Genomic DNA, 16,759 nt, shown 5'->3' with positions numbered 1-16,759 from the left:
CTGTGCTGTACCTTGCCTCCCTTTCGGACAGCTTCCGGCTGATGTAGAGAACGGGTCGGTCGACGCCCTCCACCTGCTGGGACAAAACCGCTCCCAGTCCTCTGCCCGACGCGTCAGCCTGCAGACAAAACGGGAGAGAAAAATCAGGCATGTGCAGGACCGGCTCCTCGCAGAGGGCCTTCTTAACCCTCTCAAACGCCTGCTGGCACTGCTCCGTCCACTGGACCAGATCTGGAGCACCCTTTCGGGTGAGGTCAGTTATTGGGCTGGTAAGGTCCGCAAACCGGGGGATAAACCTCCGGTAGTAACCCGCCAGACCCAAAAACTGCATCACCTCTTTTTTCGTCTTGGGGTTTGGGCGGGTCGCAATTGCCGCTGTTTTATCTACCTGCGGCCGCACCTGCCCTCCTCCCAAGTGGTACCCCAGATACTGTACTTCCCTCCGGCCAACTGCACACTTCGCCGGGTTGGCGGTGAGCCCTGCCTGTCTCAGGGACTCGAGCACTGCCCCCACCCGCCGCATGTGTTCATCCCAGCCGCTACTCTGGATGATGACATCATCCAGGTAGGCCGCAGCGTATGCAGCGTGGGGTCGCAGCACACGGTCCATGAGGCGCTGGAACGTGGCGGGCGCACCGAACAAGCCAAACGGAAGTGACACAAATTGGTACAAACCTTCCGGAGTGGAAAAGGCCGTTTTTTTCCCTGGACTCTGGTGACAAGGGAATCTGCCAGTAGCCCTTGGTTAAATCCAGTGTCGTGAAGAAACGAGCAGCGCCCAGCCGATCCAGGAGCTCGTCGACCCGAGGCATTGGGTACGCGTCAAAACGTGAAATTTCGTTCACCTTGCGGTAATCCACACAGAACCGCACAGACCCATCCTTCTTCCCTACCAGAACAATGGGACTGCACCACGCGCTGTGGGATTCTTCTATTACCCCCAACTCCAGCATGGATTTTAATTCCTCCCGAACTACTTTGCGTTTGTGTTCGGGGAGCCTGTAGGGCCGAGACCGCACCGTAACACCCGGGCTGGTCTCAATATGATGCTGGATGAGGTTCGTGCGCCCGGGCCGAGGGGAGAACACATCAGAGAAGCGCTGCTGCAGTTTAGCAACATCCGCTCTCTGCGCTAACGTGAGCTGATCGTCACAGAGGAGGGGAAAGGGCGGACCAGCGCGCGGGACCTCCGGCCCGAACTCCCCCTCCTCCTTAACCACCGTTACCATGGAAACAGGCTCCGCCTCCTTCCATGCTTTCAGGAGGTTTATATGATAAATTTGGGTGGCTCCGCCCCGGTCCGAGCGCCGGACCTCGTAGTCCACATCACCCACTTGCCGTGTGACCTCGAAGGGTCCTTGCCAGCGCGCAAGTAATTTCGAGCTGGATGTGGGGAGTAATATAAGCACTTTTTCTCCCGGTGAAAATTTTCTAAGCTGAGGCCCCCTGTTATACGTGCGCTGCTGACGTTCCTGGGCACGGAGCAAATTCTCGCGTGACAAGTTTCCCACCGTGTGGAGTTTTGCTCGCATGTCCATGACGTATTGAATTTCGTTTTTGCTGGAGCTTGGCCCCTCCTCCCAGCTTTCCTTAATTACGTCCAATACTCCGCGCGGCTTCCTGCCGTATAGTAACTCAAAAGGCGCAAAGCCTGTGGAGGCCTGAGGTACCTCCCGCATCGCAAACAGTAGGGGATCCAGCCATTTATCCCAATTTGGTTTGTCCTTATGTGTAAACTTACGGATCATGGTTTTCAGCGTTTTATTCGATCTCTCCACCAGCCCATCTGTTTGTGGATGGTATACGCTGGTGCGGATCGCTTTAATTCCCAATAATCCGTACAGTTCCTTTATCGTGCGTGACATAAAGGACGTGCCCTGGTCAGTCAGAATCTCTTTCGGGATTCCAACTCGGGAGATGACCTGAAACAGGGCCTGGGCTACACTCTTTGCAGAGATGGAGCGCAGGGGCACTGCTTCGGGATAGCGTGTTGCGTAATCCACTAGGACTAACACAAAGCGATATCCCCGTGTGCTCGGGTGGAATGGTCCGATGAGGTCCATACCCATTCTTTCGAAGGGGACCTCCATGAGCGGCAATGGGCGCAAAGGCGCCTTTGGGGTGACCGCCGAGTTCACCAGCTGACAGTCCGGGCAGGCAGCGCACCAGCGGCGCACACATTGTGTCAGTAAATGGTTAAACCCCGGCCAACTTGTGCCCAAGATTACGGGGTGCGAGAGGTGCGTACTTACAGCTACCTCGACCCTATGCTTTTGGCCCTCATACCAAATTTCTACTGGCACCATAGGGTACTCGTGCACATCCCCATGAACACACCTGATTTTTAGCCGTGTTGCCTGCCTCAAAGCCCCGGGTCGAACCAGGTTCTCCTGGATCATGGTCTGCCCGCAGCCCGAATCCACCATTGCCTGGTATGTACTCCCCTGTATCGTTACCTTCATACCGTACGTTTCCCCCGGGCCGGGGGAGGGCACTGAAGGAGCGGCCACCCGGCTCACGCGCCCCACCTCCACCTGCGGAGGTCCGTGACGCGTGCGACCGGGCTGCCCACGCCTCCAGCACGCCTGCCCAAGCGTTTGAGGGGCCGTCTGCGCGGGAGATGTTCTGGAAGCAGCAGCCGGGACCTGCGGAGACAGAGTAGAGGGAGGGTCACGTGGGAAAAAGTGGGGAATGGGTCGTTCTCTCTCCTCGCGGTGGACAGCCAGGTGGTTCTTGGTGAGGGTCACCGCTGCTGCAAGGTCCCGGGGCCGGTGGTACCGGATCCAGTTCGCCGTCCGCGTCGGGATCGCCTCCACAAACTGCTCCAGTACGATCTGGTCCAGCAGTCGGCCATCTCCCTCTCCCGGCTGCAGCCAGCGCGTCTCCGCCTCCTGGAGCCGCTGGCCAAAGGCGAATGGCCGGTCCTCCTTCCCCAGACGCATGGACCGGAACCGTCGTCGGCAATCTTCGGCGGTGCCTCCCGTCCGGTCCAGCACCCTCCTCAGGTCCTCAAAGCGCACTCTGGAGGGCGCCGGCAGGCTGAGCGCCGCACGCTGCGCCTCCCCCGTCAGGAGCGGCAAGAGCCGCACCCCCCACTCTTCTTCCGGCCACGCGCATGCTCTCGCCGTGGCCGCAAAAATGTCCAAAAAGGCATGGGGATCCTCTTTTTCTCCCATGCGGGGGATGGTGACGGTCGTCGGCACTGACAGTGCGCCGCCCCCCTGGTCCGCTAACGTCCGCAGGACCTGGCACTGTTGGCGGGTGGTCGCTGCCAGCTCAGAGAGCGCTCCCGCGAGAGCCGTCAGGGTGTCGTCTTCCCCGGCCTCCGGTGGTCCAGCCGAGTTGGGCGCCAAATTGTGGAAGTCTGGTTCCACCGGGTTCTTCTGACCACCAACCACGGACATGACAGCAGTGTTCAGGGTTTTGAACAAGGTTTTATTTTCAGTCTTTTTGTGCTTTTCAGCAAATGTCTTTCTTGTCTGTCTCGCTCTCGCTCTCGCTCGTGCTCCACCTCCTCTCTTCTTCCCGACTGCTGCTTTTAACAGAGCGACAGGTGATCAGACAAACACACTCAGCTGTGTCATCCACTCACCTGTCGCTAATCTCGAAGCCGGTCCCGACACGTCCCGCCTCGCTGCAGGTCCGCAGGCCACGCCCCTCACATATACATTTTCTACTTGAATGTAATTCACCTGGAGTCTCATGCACTTTTTTTTCATGCTGTCCACGTCTTCAGACCGTGTCCCCTTGATGCCCCCTCTGAGCTTGGAAAGATCACACAGAGCCAAGTCTGGTGAGTTGGAAGACATGTTCTTTTTAGCCAGAAACTGTCAGATATTCGGGGCATTGTGGGCAGGTGCCTTGTCAGGGTGAAGCAGCCATCAGTTGTCCTGCCACAACTCTCGCCTCTTTTCATACACTAAACATGCTGCTTAACTAAAAAATCATAGTGACTTATATCTGATAGCTTTTAGCATCTGTGTTGTATCCAAAATACATCAGATCAAATTATTTATAAAGCGCTTTTCATACATAAAAGAAATATATAATACCCGGATGACCCACATCCCTCCTCATTGCGCACACACACACACACACAAATACCAAACACAACACACACACACACACGGGCATGCACATATATGAACAAATTAATGTATGGCTGAGTACAGAGGAGCCAGGTGAGTAAACACTATCACAGGAGCCATCTGCCCCAGTAGGTCATCAAACCATGGCCACCAGAACACTGACACAAAGTGCCCCCACAGCCCGGCCGATAACCCCTGACGCTGAATGGCTCTATCAGAGGAACACTAGAAAAAAAACCGAACAACTTTAAAATAGTAAGAACCATGAGCAGTAATAAAGGATAAACATGAAGATAAAAAAAAAATAATTATACAGTAAATATATAATAAACATATACAACTAAATAAAATATTGCAGAACTAATAAGATAAAAAGTAAAGTACGAATTACTTCAATAAAACTTAAGCCTGCTCTTAAAAACATGAACGTTCTCCGCAGCCCTGAGGTCCTCCGGCAAGCTGTTTCATAGACGGGAGCCATCATAGTGGAAAGATGCCATCCCATGACTTTGTGTCCTGACTTTTGGAATAATTCGGAAATGAATGCCGTAGGATCTCAGGGTCCGCGAGGGTTCGTAGGGTAAAAGCAAATCTGAAAGATAAAAAGGTCCAATACCAGAAAAACATTTATAAACCAAAAGAAGAACCTTAACATTGATCCTGAAACAAACGGGGAGCCAATGCAAAGATTTTAAAACTTTTGTAATGTGAGCCCGCCTTCTGGCCTTCGTCAGGACACGTACTGCTGAATTTTGGAGCAGTTGTAAAGGTGCAATAAGAGAAAGCAGGGTGTTACAATAATCTGTACGAATTGTAATTAAAGCATGCATTAGTGTGTCCATGTTGCCCTGAGAGAGACTTGGGTGAACTCTGGCTATGTTCTTAAGATGATAAAAAACTATTTTTGTTATATTTTCATATGTGGTATAAAACAAAAGTTAGTTTCCTTTTAAACCTCAGTGATGTATTTTTCATTCAGCAAAGGGCGACAGAAAATAATCGAAAACCACTGCAATGAACCAAATAGCTGACCGTTGCCTAATACACTATATAACCCGATTGGCACTGAAGTGAAGTGAATTATATTTATATAGCGCTTTTCTCTAGTGACTCAAAGTGCTTTTACATAGTGAAACCCAATATCTATGTTACATTTAAACCAGTGTGGGTGAAACTTGGAGCAGGTGGGTAAAGAGTCTTGCCCAACGACACAACGGCAGTGACTAGGATGGCGGAAGCGGGGATCAAACCTGGAATCCTCAAGTTGCTGGCACGGCCACTCTACCAACCGAGCTATGCCGCCCCACTGAAAAATCAGAATTATAATTATAAGTATAGCTCGGGCACTAAATGCTGTAGCTTACATTTATCGAGGGTATCATTGACACAACAAAACATTAACGTTACAGCATTTAACATAATACATTACATCAAGACTTAGCTTGCCAAATGAGTTCCTGTGGTCCTAACAAGCAGGGTTCACAAGTAAAGTTCCTGTGGCAATTAGTGAGACAATAAACCTACTGTAGTGATTGAGGTTTTAGCCTGATAGGAAATATTTTAAATTCTGTTAATAATTATTACAATAACTTCATTTATTCCAATTTGTCTGTACAGCTTTACCTTGTTAATGAACTAAACATACATCAATAAATAAAAAAAGGTGATGCAATTTGAATTACTTTGTTGTGTTAGATGAAAACATACATACAGTACAAGATAAAAAACAGAAAACGTTACACAGTTGTAAATATGTTATTTTAGAAATGCTTGTACAGTTCAACCTACTGTAGCAAACACTAAAAAACTTAGATTAGTGACAAGGTACTGTAAGTACCGTATTTTCTGGACCATAAGGCGGACCGGATTATAAGGCGCACTGCCTATGAGCGGGTCTAGTCAGGTGGTTTTTCATACAAAAGGCGCACCGGATTATAAGGCGCATTAAATGGGTCATATTAGGGCTGGGCGATATGGCCTTTTTTTAATATCGCGATATTTTAAGGCCATGTCACAATACACGATATATATCTCGATATTTTGCCTTAGCCTTGAATGAACACTTGATGCATATAATCACAGCAGTATGATGATTCTATGTGTCTACATTAAAACATTCTTCTTCATACTGCATTAATATATGCTACTTTAAAACTTTCATGCAGAGAAGGAAATCACAACTAAAAAAATCACTATTTTTTTCATACGGTGTTGATCTGGAAATGTTTGCCTCGGCATTTTGATGGTGTGGGCGCGTGGCACCGAACCGAGATGTTAACGTGCGGAGTAAGCATTGTCCATTCTCTAGCAGGGGACTTTTCAAATGATGCTACATATTAGCAGTAATGCAACGCTTTCGCCCCACACTTGACAAATTACGGTTGTCTGTTCGACATATTCCCACTTGAAGCCAAACCACCGTCAAACGATGGACCCCCTGCAGTTTTTTGGGGGAATTAATTATTAATTATTCATTGGTTCTTAACACTAACAAAACCAAATAATTAATTGTAGACTTCTGCAGGAAAGGGCAGAACAAACACCCTCCACTTTTAATTCAATCAATCAATCAATGTTTGGAGAGGACCGCATATGTGGGTAACCCCCCCCCCCCCCCTCTAGGGGAGACCGAAAGCAATGGATGTCGAGTGGGTCTGACATAATATTGTGAGAGTCCAGTCCATAGTGGATCCAACATAATAGTAAAAGTCCAGTCCATAGTGGGGCCAGCAGGACACCATCCCGAGCGGAGACGGGCCAGCAGCGCAGAGATGTTCCCAGCCGATGCACAGGCGAGCGGTCCAACCCGGGTCCCGACTCTGGACAGCCAGCACTTCATCCATGGCCACCGGACCTGTGCCCCCCCCTCCACAAGGAAGAGGGGAGCAGAGGAGAAAAGAAAAGAAACGGCAGATCAACTGGTCTAACAGGGGGGCTATTTAAAGGCTAGAGTATACAAATGAGTTTTAAGATGGGACTTAAATGCTTCTACTGAGGTAGCATCTCTAATTGTTACCGGGAGGGCATTTCATAGTACTGGAGCCCGAATAGAAAACGCTCTATAGCCCGCAGACTTTTTTGGGGCTCTGGGAATCACTAATAAGCCGGAGTTCTTTGAACGCAGATTTCTTGCCGGGACATATGGTACAATGCAATCGACAAGATAGGACGGAGCTAGACCGTGTAGTATTTTATACGTAAGTAGTAAAACCTTAAAGTCACATCTTAAGTGCACAGGAAGCCAGTGCAGGTGAGCCAGTATAGGCGTAATATGATCAAACTTTCTTGTTCTTGTCAAAAGTCTAGCAGCCGCATTTTGTACCAATTGTAATCTTTTAATGCTAAACATAGGGAGACCCGAAAATAATACGTTACAGTAGTCGAGACGAGACGTAACGAACGCATGAATAATGATCTCAGCGTCGCTAGTGGATAAAATAGAACGAATTTTAGCGATATTACGGAGATGAAAGAAGGCCGTTTTAGTAACACTCTTAATGTGTGATTCAAACGAGAGAGTTGGGTCGAAGATAATACCCAGATTCTTTACTGATTCGCCTTGTGTAATTGTTTGGTTGTCAAATGTTAAGGTGGTATTATTAAATAAATGTCGGTGTTTAGCAGGACCAATAATCAGCATTTCCGTTTTCTTGGCGTTGAGTTGCATCCATTGTTTAATTTCCTTAAGACACGCCTCCAGTTGACTACAATCCGGCGTGTTGGTCAGCTTTAGGGGCATGTAGAGTTGGGTGTCATCAGCATAACAATGAAAGCTAACACCGTATTTGCGTATGATGTCGCCTAGCGGCAGCATGTAAATACTAAAGAGTGCAGGGCCAAGAACCGAACCCTGAGGAACTCCGCACGTTACCTTAACATAGTCCGAGGTCACATTATTATGGGAGACGCATTGCATCCTGTCAGTAAGATAAGAGTTAAACCACGACAAAGCTAAGTCTGACATACCAATACGTGTTTTGATACGCTCTAATAAAATATTATGATCGACGGTATCGAAAGCAGCGCTAAGATCAAGAAGCAGCAACATAGATGACGCATCAGAATCCATCGTTAGCAGTAGATCATTAGTCATTTTTGCGAGGGCTGTCTCCGTAGAGTGATTTGCCCTGAAACCGGATTGAAAAGGTTCACAGAGATTGTTAGACACTAAGTGTTCATTTAGCTGCTGTGCGACAATTTTTTCGAGGATTTTCGAAATAAAGGGAAGGTGGGACACCGGTCGGTAGTTTACCATGAGGTCAGGATCAAGGTTAGGTCTTTTGAGCAGAGGATGAATAACCGCTTTCTTGAATGCTAGGGGAACAGTGCCAGAGGAAAGTGATAAGTTTATAATATTTAGCACTGATGGACCTAATAATACAAAAAGCTCCTTGATAAGTTTCCCAGGAAGTGGGTCAAGTAAACATGTTGTTTGTTTTATCCCACTTACACGCCGTAATAGTTCCTCTAATGTTATTTCATCAAAAAGAGGGAGACTATTTTGTATTGCAGTATCCGTCGTAGATACAGTTGTATCTGTGTTAATAGAACCCAGTTGTAGCTGGGATGCGTTGTCTTTAATCTCCTTTCTAATGAGTTCAATTTTCTTATTAAAGAAATTCATAAAGTCATCTGCCTAGTGGGTGGAGCTATTGGGAGGAGTCCCTTGTTGGGTTAGCGATGCTACTGTACTAAACAAAAATTTAGGGTCGTTTTTGTTGAGGCGGATGAGATTTGAGTAATATTTAGCTTTAGCTAAGGTAAGCATGCGTTTATACGATATTAAACTATCACTCCATGCTTGATGGAAAACCTCAAGCTTGGTCGCGCGCCATTTGCGTTCCAACTTTCTACATGATAATTTATGAGCTCTGGTTTCTTCTGTAAACCATGGGGTGCGCCTTTTAGGGGCCCTTTTTTGTTTTAGCGGTGCTATACTATCAATGGTTTTGCGCAGGGCATTGTCAAAGTTATTAGTTAGGTTATCAATAGAGCCGACATAATTTGGGAATGGTGCCATTACCGAAGGCAGTAGGTCAGCAAGAGTCATTGTTGTGGCAGCATTAATGTTGCGGCTGCTATAGCAGTTATTATTATTATTAGTTTGTTGACAGTGAGTCAGAACTTCGAATTTTATAAGGTAATGATCGGACATTACTTTAGTATACGGGAGTACCATAACTTTGGAGGTGGTGACACCCCTGACCAAAACTAGATCTATCGTATTACCGTTGCGATGCGTAGGTTCATTTATTATTTGTGTAAGACCACAGCTATCAATTATAGTCTGGAGCGCCACGCACTGAGGGTCTGATGGGGTATTCATATGGATATTAAAGTCCCCCATTATGATTATATTGTCTGCGTGCGTCACTAGATCAGCAACGAACTCTGAGAATTCATTGATAAAGTCCGAGTAGGGCCCTGGGGGGCGGTAGATAACAGCCATATCGAGAGGCAGCGGTGCGACAGACCTCATAGTAAGCACCTCAAACGATTTGTATTTATTATTTAGGTTAGGGGTAAGGTTAAAGTTTTCATTGTATATTAGTGCGACCCCCCCACCCCTTTTAAGGGGACGGGCAATATGCACATTCGTATAGTTAGGAGGAGATGCCTCATTTAGCGCAAAAAAATCGTCTGGTTTGAGCCAGGTTTCGCTAAGACCAATGACGTTAAGATTGTTGTCTCTAATGACCTCATTATATAACGTTTTGGGAGACAATGATCTTATGTTTAAAAAGCCCATATTATAAGTATTGGGCTGTTTTGACGAGTTTTTGTTTAAATTATCCGTAGTAGCTATATTAATAATGTTGCGTTTATTATACGTAGTGCACTTTAAATAGTTTCGACCATATCTAGGAATTGATACGACGGGAATTTTCAGATTGTTTGCTTGATGCTGCGATCGACTGAACGCATCATAATTTGCCACCTCAGTAGAATGCATATCTACCCCTGACACATTCACAACAGAAAACACATTATGTGAGTTGTGTGTTATTCTAAGAAAATTGCTATGCGTACAGGAATTATCCAGCCTGGCGCTGGCTAGTTCTAGCTTAACTGACTCCTCACCCGGACTAGCAGGCTCTGTAATTGCCTGTGACCGGGCTTGCTCTAGTGTAGTTAGTCAAATGTGACTTAAACAGTAGTCTATGTTTTTAGACAGGATGATGGCGCCTTCCTGGTTAGGGTGAAGGCCGTCTCTCATCAGCAAGCCTGGTTTGCCCCAGAAAGAGGGCCAATTATCAATAAACGTTAGTCCCTGTTGTCTACAGAAGCTAGCCAGCCACTTGTTAAGCGAGACTAATCTGCTATATCTCTCATCATTGCCTCTCGCAGGCAGGGGGCCAGAGACAATTACTCGATGCCTGGACATCTTTCTAGCGAGATCACAAGTCCTGGCTATGTTTCTCTTTGTAATCTCTGACTGTCTCATTCTAGTGTCATTGGAGCCAACGTGTACAACTATATTCGCATAACTAGTGGTGCGATTAGCCTGTCGTACGTGTTTACTAGGCCTGTTGCGAGTTAGCTCCCTAAGATTAGCCTCAATGTCAGGTGCTCTGGCCCCAGGGATACACTTAATTTTGTTTGGTTTGCTAAGCTTTATGTTTCGGGTGATGGAGTCCCCTATGACTAAGGTGTGGTGCCCGGTAGACTGGGGTGTAGGACTAGCTAAAGAGCTAAATCTATTATGCGTCTCAACCGGTACACCGTAGCTTGTAGGCCGCTTAGGACTACTACAGGCTGGGCTAGTTAGCTCGCTACAGCTAACGCTAGCAGATGTGTCCGCAACATCTAAAGTTACGAGATTACTCTGCTCTAACTGGCGGACACGGCCCTCTAGCAGAGCCAGCCTCTCCGTGAGTAAGGTGCAAGACGCGCAGGAAGCCATACTCATGGTGTTTTCTGTCACCGAGTGAAGTTCCTGCTGTCTTCCGAGAAGTCCTGGTCACAGTGTGCAGGAGTAGATTCCTTCTGACCGGCGACCGGCGCCGCCTTTCTCCGCGCTAGCTTCGTTAGCTTAGCAGCTAGCTGCTAGCTAGCTGCGGGAGGGGTGGTGAGACAGAGATCGGGTGATTTGCAAGTTAAATAGTACTACTAAATATGTTGAGAAAGTAATAAAAAAAGCTGCAGAACAATTAAAAGCACACAAATAGAACGATACTTAGCTTTTTCGAAACAGCGAGCTGTCAGCGAGCAGTCACGCACGGTGAACCGGAACCGCAATTAATAACAATCTCGTAGAAAGGGTCAAGCATTTCAAATTCTTAGAGGTGAACATAACAGAAGATCTATGCTGGGACATTAACACTGCTTCTACAGTCGGAAAGGCCCAACAACGTCTTTTTTTTTTGAGGAAACTAAAATGCGCAAACATTCCGCAGAAATCAATGGTCAACTTTTACAACTGTGCCATCAGCAGTGTCCTCACTTACAGATTTTTAGTGTGGTTTGCTAGCTGCACTAAAGCGAACCAACAGGCCCTCCAGCGAGTGGTTAAAGCGGCGGGGAAAATTACAAGGACGATTCTCCCAGAGATGAGTGCCATGTACACAACTCGCTGCCTAAAGCGATTACACAACATCCAAAAGGACAGATACCACCCAGCACATGGCCTCTTCAACCTGCTACCCTCTGGAAGTAGGTATAGATCGATTCGCGCTAGGACCACCAGAATGTCTCACAGTCTGTATCCCCAGGCTGTGAGACTGCTAAATGAACAGCCTGCCCCTTAGCTGCCCCGGACCATCTTATTACCTCACTCTTCATCACCTCAATAATTGTGCTCTGGACATTGCATTGCTGCAACATCAACGTAACACCCATCAGACATCCGACTGTTCCCACCCCCACATCCCTCTTATCGCGATCTTCCTGACAATGCTAAAATGCTAAAATGTAAACTATTGTCATCAATGCAGTTTCTATGCCGCTGGACAAAGTATATGGAGTATATTTACAGCTAGAAATCACCAAGTCAAGTATTTCATATATATATATATATATATATATATAAGAAATACTTGACTTTCAGTGAATTCTAGCTATATATATATAATTTAAAAAAAAAAATATATATATATATATATAAATAAGAGAAATACTTGAATTTCAGTGTTCATTTACAAACCCTGTTTCCATATGAGTTGGGAAATTGTGTTAGATGCATACTTGCCAACCTTGAGACCTCCGAATTTGGGGGGTGGGGGGTGGGGGTGGGGGGGTCCCGGGGGGGGGCGTGGTTGGGGGCGTGGTTAAGAGGGGAGGAGTATATTTACAGCTAGAATTCACCAAGTCAAGTATTTCATATATATATATATATATATATATGAAATACTTGACTTTCAGTGAATTCTAGTTATATATATATATATATATATATATATATATATATATATATATATATATATATATATATATATAGATATATATATATATATATTTATGTTATTATATATATATATATATATATATATATATATATATATATATATATGTATATATATATATATATATATAAATAAGAAAAATACTTGAATTTCAGTGTTCATTTATTTACACATATACACACACATAACACTCATCTACTCATTGTTGAGTTAAGGGTTGAATTGTCCATCCTTGTTCTATTCTCTGTCACTATTTTTCTAACCATGCAGAACACCCTCTCTGATGATGCATTCTGCTTCGTCTCCTTGTTGTGTGCGCAGTTGTGCACTGCACTCTCTAAAAGCCCGAGATGTTATTGTCACATATGCATGTACAGTAGATGGCAGTATTGTCCTGTTTAAGAGTGTCACAACATTGCTGTTTACGGACTGCTTTACGGACGTGAAAACAGGCTGTCGACACGTCACTCAGGTCCGCATGAATTTCGGGAGATTTTCGGGAGAAAATTTGTCCCGGGTGGTTTTCGGGAGAGGCGCTGAATTTCGGGAGTCTCCCGGAAAATCCGGGAGGGTTGGCAAGTATGTGTATGACTTAAGTGTTATTATGACAATAAAAATAAAGGAATTGATTGATTGATTGTTAATTATTCCTTCATTTGTTACCAGATTTGCACCTTCTTTCTCTTGTATTACCGCTCACACGGCTATGCTAGCATCACAGCTAACGTTAGTCATGCTGCTACCTCTTTGCTGCGCGAGGGCGTATACGTATGTGACGTATGATGTGACAGTATGTGACGTGTGTAGAAGCGGCGCTTGCTGTCTGTGAGAAGGAGAGACAGGAAAGAGCGAGGAGAGCCTGTAGTGTAATGCCAGCAGCTAAAAGCAACTGCGTGAGAACGTATACTCGAATATCACGATATAGTCATTTTCTATATCGCACAGAGACAAACCCGCGATATATCGCGTATATCGATATATCGCCCAGCCCTAAGTCATATTATGATTTTTTTCTACATTGAAAACATTTCCTTGTGGTCTACATAACATGTAATGGTGGTTCTTTGGTCAAAATGTTGCATAGATTATGTTTTACACATCATCTTCAAGTTGCTTTCTGACAGTCGCTTCAAGATGAGCCGTTTTGTGGGCGGTCTTATTTACGTGGCTCACCTTCGGCAGCGTCTTCTCCCCATCATCTTTGTTGTAGCGGTGTAGCGTGCAAGGACGGGAGTGGAAGAAGTGTCAAAAGATGGAGCTAACTGTTTTAATGACATTCAGACTTTACTTAAATCAATAACGGAGCAGCATCTTCTCATCCGTGGCTCACTAGTGCAACAACAACGCCAGAAATGTGTCCCGTAAAAAAACGTCTGACCGGAACTCTCTAATAACTAAAGTTCCATGGGTGAATTATGTAATCCCACTACACGGGTAGTTTTTAGCGCTTCCATAGCGAGATATAAACAGAGGTGGGTAGAGTAGCCAGAAATTGTACTCAAGTAAGAGTACTGTTACTTTAGAGATTTATTACTCAAGTAAAAGTAAGGAGTATAGTCACCCAAATATTTACTTGAGTAAAAGTAAAAAGTATGTTGTGAAAAAACTACTCAAGTACTGAGTAACTGATGAGTAACATACACACTCATATCATATATATATATATATATATATATATATATATACATACATACATATACATTGATATATACAGTATATAATTTATATGTATTTATTTTGCTGTTTTTGTTTACATGTTAAAGGTGTTTTAATGAATATACATGCATGTTTAACATATAGATTCCTTTCTTTAATGAAGACTAGAATATAAGTTGGTGTATTACCTGATTCTGATGACTTGCATTGATTGTAATCAGACAGTCGTGATGATAACGTCCACGTTTTCAAATGGAGGAGAAGAAAAGTTCCTCCTTTCTGTCTAATACCACATGAAAGTGGTGGGTTTTTGGCATCCTATTTGTCCAGCTTCCATATTCGTTTTTATGCACTTTACAAGAAATATATTGGCGTCAAACTCCGTAGCTTGCTAGCTTGTTTGCGCTGGCTTTCGGAGACTCTTGTTTTGAAAGCGCAGGCGCGATGGAGCGGCACTTTTATTGTGAAGACAGGAACGTCCTCATGTGCGGTCAGTCTTTAGGCTTTTGACGGGATGTACGGTTGAAATAAAAATTTATCTTTTTTCCTTCACACTTTTGATTGATTGGAACTTTTATTATTAGATTGCACAGTACAGTACATATTCCGTACAATTGACCACTAAATGGTAACACCCCAATAAGTTTTTACACTTGTTTAAGTCAGGTCATGTGACCATCTGGCTCTGTTTGATTGGTCCAACGTCACCAGTGACTGCATCTGATTGGTGGAACGAAGTGAAACGTCACCAGTAAGGCAGGCACTTCGAAGGTCTGTCTGACAGACCAAAACAAACAAAGCGTGCATTAACAGATGGATAAAAATTAGTAGCGAGTAGCGAGCTGAATGTAGATAAAAGTAGCGGAGTAAAAGTAGCGTTCCTTCTCTATAATTTTACTTAAGTAAAAGTAAAAGTACGTTGCATTAAAACTACTCTTAGAAGTACAATTTATCCCAAAAGTTACTCAAGTAGATGTAACGGAGTAAATGTAGCGCGTTACTACCCACCTCTGGATATAAATTACGCTACTTTATATTAGAAATGGCAACAGCACAGGATGAATGTCCCATAACAAGAAGATAGCGAAAAAGAAGAAGCTTATCGACTACGGCATCGCCAAGGACTACAGTGGCGGACGTGCGCAAATTTTCAGGACTTATACAGATCTCAAATACACATCAGCAGGTACCAGAAGGTAAGAAAAGTTGCTTTTGCATAATATTGTGAAACAAAACGCCAGATAATATGTCTGCTAATGTGTGCCATTTTGCAGTTCTTATACACACACCATATACTTATAGTCAGAGATACTTGTATCTCTGACTACGGTAGCCGTAATGGGCCGACAATTCATCAAGCGGTGCGGCTTCAAAGTCATACTAAAACATTTCGACAGATTTTTGAGTGCCTGGTGTAATGTTCTTTATTTTCAATGGAACATTTAAAGTTTTGATGTTGTTCACTGGCATCATATTGCAGTCTACACATATCTCTTATGTGTGACTACCATCTACTGGTCACACGTATCAATCTTTCTTTCTTTCTTTAGTTTACTTCGAACATGAACACACTTGCAGCATAATACATCACACAATTTCATATCACTTCACTTTACATCATGTCCGAAAAGGAGTAGGAAGAAGCAAATCTTATTCAATCCTACCTACCCCTTTCCCACTTCAGAGCGTTTACAAATATATAGAATCATTTACTGACCTTTTTATATAATAAAATAACATATATGAATTAGTATACACAACAGTTATGTAATATTTAATTAATTAATTCAGACATTATTAACATACTGAGATGAAGAATATCTTATTTTCTATAAGGTTGGAAGTATTTCTCATAATTCTTCTTCTTTGTACTTTGTAAGCACTATTATTTTTGAACAACCTCTTAAACTGGATCATATGAGTACAATTTTTAACTTCTTTACTTATTCCATTCCATAATTTAATTCCACATACATACTACATTACATCATGTACCAAATAAAATTGCTTCAAGGTCTGTAAGCACAACCAGAATTATTTCATACATTAGGCACACTGGGTTATGAGGCGCAATGTCGATTTTTGAGAAAATTAAAGGATTTTAAGTGCGCCTTATAGTCCGGAAAATACGGTAATCTGATGTTTAACCATACATAACTTTGGCATCTTTGTTTAAAGGGAACCTATTATGTGGAACCAACTTTTCCTACCTATTGCTACCTGTTTTTGTGTACTTGGGATCTGCATAAGTCCACAAGGAAGTGATTTAAATGTAGGAAATCATAATATGACACCTTTAAAAAGTTATTAATTTTCTCTGATAAAAGAAGAATAAAAAAAAAAACTAAAACTAAAAAAACCTCTGCTCCTGTATCTAATATTTTTCATTTCAGATATTGTTGTCTGGCTGGACGCTGTCAAAATCATTTGAGAGTCAAAAGCATATCGATCTGGCCGTGCGCTCGGGATTATAACTACACATCAAAGGTCTGATTGACTAAAATTGCATGCAGTGGCAGTGTTGCGGGTGATCTGCTAAGACTGCATGTACAATTGATATCAAGTGCAAAAATGGTGCAGACCACCCTATTCAAATTTAATTTGTTGTGTATA

This window comes from Nerophis lumbriciformis, linkage group LG01 (assembly GCF_033978685.3).
Source record: "Nerophis lumbriciformis linkage group LG01, RoL_Nlum_v2.1, whole genome shotgun sequence".
Lineage (NCBI taxonomy): Eukaryota > Metazoa > Chordata > Actinopteri > Syngnathiformes > Syngnathidae > Nerophis > Nerophis lumbriciformis.
This window is presented reverse-complemented; position numbering follows the sequence as displayed.